The sequence below is a fragment of the Heterodontus francisci genome, unplaced genomic scaffold, assembly GCF_036365525.1.
Source record: "Heterodontus francisci isolate sHetFra1 unplaced genomic scaffold, sHetFra1.hap1 HAP1_SCAFFOLD_75, whole genome shotgun sequence".
Lineage (NCBI taxonomy): Eukaryota > Metazoa > Chordata > Chondrichthyes > Heterodontiformes > Heterodontidae > Heterodontus > Heterodontus francisci.
This window is the reverse complement of record NW_027141820.1, coordinates 3,537,971-3,543,536: the sequence shown is the minus strand read 5'-3', so window position 1 is coordinate 3,543,536 and position 5,566 is coordinate 3,537,971. Positions and strand designations below refer to the sequence as shown.

The following is a 5,566-nucleotide window of genomic DNA, read 5'->3' as shown; positions in this document are numbered from 1 at the left end:
GATTTCCTTTGCTTGAGTCTACAACATGGAACTCAGTCTGACATGTGGACCCATGGGAGGATTTGAATGCCACCCCTGCGTTGGAGAATACAGTTGCATCCATCCAAGAAGAGACCGAGTAGAAGTGACAGTTCAGTCAGTCAAACATTAAACTTTTAATTTCAGGGTGGTGAGTTTGAGTGCCATTTTGTTTTTCCCTTTTTTAAGGCTTCATTAGCAGAGAGTACAAGTAGTGTTTGAAATGAAATTCAGCAAAAGTATGAGAAAATCTCACTTTGATTCGGGACTCATCTCTCAGCAGCATCTCGCTGTGAAAGATTGAACTTTATCTCATTTCATTCCCAGCTCGGGGTCAGTGCGGCTCAGTGGGACTTCTGGCTGTCTCCTGCTTCACAATCCATCAGTGCTGAGAAAGCAATGGGGAATATTATTCACGGCTCTGTAACCTGAGGACACCGATTTAAGGTGAATGGCAAAAGAACCAAAGGCAACATGAGGAAAAACTTCTTTTGCACAGCGAGTGGTTAAGATCTGATATGCACTGCTTGAGAGTGTGATGGAGGCTGATTCAATCATGGCTTTCAAAATGGTATAAGATAATTATCTGAAGTGGAAAAATTGCATGTTTTCATGGAATACATGAGTCTGTGGCATGAGCTGAATTGCTCGTGCATAGAAGCAGCACAAGCACAATGAGCTGAATGGCTTCCTTTTGTTCTGTAACTATTCTATGATCTATGATTCTTTTCAGAGTGAAATCAACACTCACATACAAGAAACTGACAGGTACACTGTAAACTTCGCATTACCAGACAAGAAATTGACAGATACAGTGTGAAACCCACAGTCACGTAGCAGCAGTTGGCAGGTAACGTGTAAAAATCTTTCTTTCATATCCCAACTGCAAGGTACAAAGGAAATTAGGTACAAACCCAGGCTCACACTTCAAAGACTGAGAGATACAAAGCAAAACACATATTCACCTACAAGTACAGAGAAGAAGACACACTCAGAGGAGGTGCAGATTAAAGACACATGCATGTAACAGAAACTGATAGGGATAGAATCAAACCCTTTCTCACTTCTCAGAAACTGATAGATATAGACAAAAGCTGATGCTCACATACAAGTTGTTGAAAGATATGTGGTGAAACTCACAGAGCAATAGCAGAAACAAACAAGTACTGAATAATACCCACAGTCACAGACCAAAAACTGAAATATACTGTGTTAAACACCACTTTCTCACACCAGAAACTCATGGCTACAAAATGAAGCTGACTCTATCCTCCCAGGCACTGACAGGTGCAAAAGAAAACACTCACGACGATACCAGGTCATGAAATGTACGTAACAAAACCTTTCAGCTGAAAGAATAGCATTAATGACAGGTGTGATACCCTGAATGCTCGGCGGCCGAGAATCCGTCCTATCTGTGACAGGAGTGGGGCGCGCAGGCGCGGTAGAGAGCTTTGTCAGCAGCAAGAGCTGCGGGTTCGGAGTTGGAGCGGGATATTCACAAAGTGCGAGAAGACTTTGTGGGCTCACACAGCTGGAGCAGGGCCTCAGGGCCACAATAAGATGGAACAATCCCATCTGTATCCCTGCGGATGGCGGTGGTGAAGCTTTTCCCGGTGAGGCTTCCCGAAACGGCGTCTATAAATGGGTAAGAATTGGGGACTGGGCAGGGAGCGTCTCTAAATGAATAAAATTTGGGTACTGGTCAGGGAGCGTCTGTAAATGGATAAGAATTGGGGACTGGGCAGGGAGCGTCTGCAAATGGATAAGAATTGGGGGACTGGGCAGGAAGCGTCTCGAACTGAATAAGATTTGGGTACTGGTCAGGAAGCGTCTGTAAATGGATAAGAATTGGGGACTGGGCAGGGAGTGTCTATAATTGAATAAGAGTTGGAGACTGGGCAGGGAGCGTTTCTAAATGAATAAGATTTGGGGACTGGGCAGGGAGCGTCGATAAATGCTTAAGAATTGGGGACTGGTTCGGGAGCGTTTTTTTATTCGTTCGTGGGATGTGGGCGTCGCTGGCTCGATCTCAGCTCGAGTAATGTGTCCAGTTCTGGGCACCAGACTTTAGAAAGGACATCAAAGCTTCTGAGACAGTTCAGAGGAGATTTACTAGAATGATACCAGAGATGAGGGGTGTCAGTTCTCTGGACAGGCTGGTGAAGCTGGGATTGTTCTCCTCAGAGTAGAGATGGTTAAGGGAAGATTTAATAGAGGTGTTCAGAATCATGAAGTATTTTCATCGGGTAGAGAGGGAGAAACTGTTTCCACTGTCCTGGGGGTCAGTAACCAGAGGACACAGATTTAAAATAATTGGCCAAAAATGTCAAGGGGAGGTGAGGAGAGATCTTTTAACCCAGTAACTGATTCGGATCTGGAATGAATTGTCTGACAGGGTGGTGGAAACAGATTCAATTATAACTTTCATAAAGGAATTGGACAAATATTTCAAAGTGAAATTCTCCAGGATTATGGGGAAATAGGCAGGGGGTTGGACTAATTGCATCTTTTTGTCAGAGAGTCAGCAGTGGCACAATGGGGCCGAATGACCTCCTTCTGTGCTGTATGATTCTATGAACATAAGAACGAGGAGCCGGATTCGGCAAGTCAGCCACTCGAGCCTGCTCTGCCATTCAATACAATCATGGCTGATCTCATCACGGCAGTTCTTGTTTCTTGCCAGTAGATGTCACTTCATTCCAATACAGTGAAGTTTACAAATCTGAGGGAGACACAACAGGAAAGAATTGTTCACATGATAGTGAATGTGTGGGATTTAGAAATACTAGGAGTGGAGACGAGTTATTACTTGTCTGCTCGATCCCCATAGCCCTGTAAAATTATTTCCTTCAAGTGCCCATTCAAATTCCTTTTGTAATCCTCGATTGTCTCCATTTCCACCGCCCTCGTGGGCAGCGAGTTACAGATCATCACCAATCAGTGTAAGAAAGTTCTTGCGCACATTCCCCCTGTATCTCCTGTCCAAAACCTTCAATCTGTGTCCCCTAGTCCTTGTACCAATAGTTAACGGGAACAATGTTTCCTTGCCAACTTATTTAAAACTGTCATAGCCGAAAACACATCTATCAATTCTCCCCTCAATCTCCTTTGATACAGGTAGAACAACCCTAGCTTTTCCAACCTAACCTTGTAACTAAAATCCTCCATCCCTGGATCCATTCTGGTGAATTTCCTCTGCATCCTCTCAAGGACGCTCACATTCTTTCTTAAGTGTGTTAAGCAAAACTGGAAGCAACACTCCAACTGGGGCCTAACCAGAGCTTTATAATGGTTCAGCATAACTTCCCTGCTTTGTGCTCAATGCCTCTTTTTTTCAAGCCCAAGATCACATATGCTTTGCTAACCACTCTCGCAATATGTCTTGCCACCTGCAAAGATTGATGCACATGAACCCCAAGTCCCTCTATTCCAACACACACTTTAGAACTGTGCCATTAAGTAAATATTGCCTCTCCCTATTCCTTATGCCAAAATACATCACCTCACACTTGTCACTATTAAATTCCATCTGCCACCTGTCTGCCCATTCTGCTAGCCTATCATTGTCCTGTTGCAGGCAGTTCATATCATCCTCACTGTTTGCCACTCCTCCAAGTTTGTTGTCATCGGGATATTTTGAGATTCTACTCAATATTCCAAGATCCAAGTCAAAAAAAGCAGTGGTTCTAGCACTGACCCTTGGGGAACACCTCTGTCGAGTATCCTCCAGTCTGACAAAGAATCATTTCATAAGACTCGCTGTTTTCTGTCCTTAAACCAATTTTCTATCCAATTGGACACTGACCCTCCTATACCACGAACCTCAATTTTGTAAACCCCACTTTTATGTGGTACCTTGTCAAACGCTTCCTTAAAATCCATATAAACAACATCCACTGCATTTCCTTCATCAAACTGCTCTGTTAGTTCATCAAAAAATGCAGTTAGATTAGTCAAGCATGAACTCCCATTTATAAATCCATGCTCACTCTACTTAATTAACTCAAACCTCTCCAAGTGACTGTTGATTTTTTACCCTGATTATTCTTTCTAAAACCTTACCCACCGCTGCTGTTAATCTAACTAGCCTGTAGTTAGCCGGACTGTCCTTACACCCTTTCTTGAATAAGGGTGTCGCATTTGCCACTGTTTACTCCTGGCACCTCCCCCGTATCCAGGGAAGATTGGAAGATTATGGTAAACTCTTCCATTATCTGCATCCGCATTTCCTTTCGCAACCTGGGATGCCAGCCATCCAGACCAGGTCATTTATCTACCCTAAGCACAGCCAGCCTTTTTAGTACCTCCCTCTCTCAATTTGTACCCTCTCCATTGACTCTACTCTCTTCACTTCGACTGATATTTTGTCAAATTCCACTTCCTTAGTGATCACTGATACAAAGTACTCATTAATTAGATTAACATTGCCCTGCACCTCTAAGCTTATATTATCCTTTTTGTCCCTAATAGGCCAGACTCAACCTCTTACTACCCACTTATCATTTACATGCTGCTCGAAGATTTTTGGATTTCCTTTCATGTTGACTGTCAGTCTATTCTCATAGAAATAGAGAATAAGCAAATATAGAAGATGTAAGTATTTCCCATCCTTGATGAGGTGGAACTTTCTTTTGTTGTGGGTGGTAATGACTTGGCCCACGAGTGTGGTGGAAGCAGAGACAATCAATGATTTGAAAAGGAAATTAGATGGATACTTGAAGGAAAGAAACTTGCAGGAGGAAAGGGATCGAGCTGGTGAGTGGAACTGACTAGATTGCTCCGGGGAGAGCCAGCATGGACGTGATAGGCCAAACGACCACCTTCGATGCTGTAAATTACTCTGTGTTGTTTCTCAAATTCAATCCACTGGTGCTTGGGAAATAATCTCAAAATAAATTGTGCAACTGGAAAATCAGAACCAAGGCAAGGGACGCATAAGGAAGCAAAATTACTGAAACCCGGGATTGAACCAGGAACCTTCAGATCTTTAGCTTAACGCTCTCCCAACTGAGCTATTTCAGCCCTACATTAGCAGAGGCTTGTTGTCCTTGTTTTGGAAGAAAATACATACATTCAAGTTTTCCAAAAAATTAAAGAACACAACATGTGAGTAATATTCCCCATTGCTTTCTCAGTACTGATGGATTGTGAAGCGGGAGACAGCCAGAAGTGCCACTGAGCCGCACAGACCCCGAGCTGAGAATTAAATGAGATCAAATTCAATCTTTCACAGTGAGATGCTGCAGAGAGCTAAGAGTCCTGAATCAAAGCGAGACTTGCTCATTTCAAACACTCCCTGTACTCTCTGCTCATGAAGCCTTACAAAAGGGAAAAACAGACTGGCACTCAAACTCACAACCCTGCCATTAAAAGTCTCATATTCGACTGACAGAACTGTCACTTCTACTCGGTCTCTTATTGGATGGATGCAACTCCAACGCAGGGATGGCATTCAAATCCTCCCATGGGTCCACATGTCAGACTGAGTTCCATGTTGTAGACTCAAGCAAAGGAAATCTGCTCACTTCCAAAACTATCAGCGAAT

The 5,566-nt window shown here is 43.4% G+C and overlaps 1 non-coding gene across 1 annotated transcript; it reads right to left on the bottom strand.

Annotated features, from left to right (window-relative positions):
- Positions 1–4,970: 4,970 nt before the first annotated feature.
- Positions 4,971–5,043, bottom strand: trnaf-aaa (transfer RNA phenylalanine (anticodon AAA)). The gene has a single exon. It is a non-coding gene; the product is annotated as a tRNA-Phe (tRNA).
- Between the last annotated feature and the right edge of the window lie 523 nt (positions 5,044–5,566).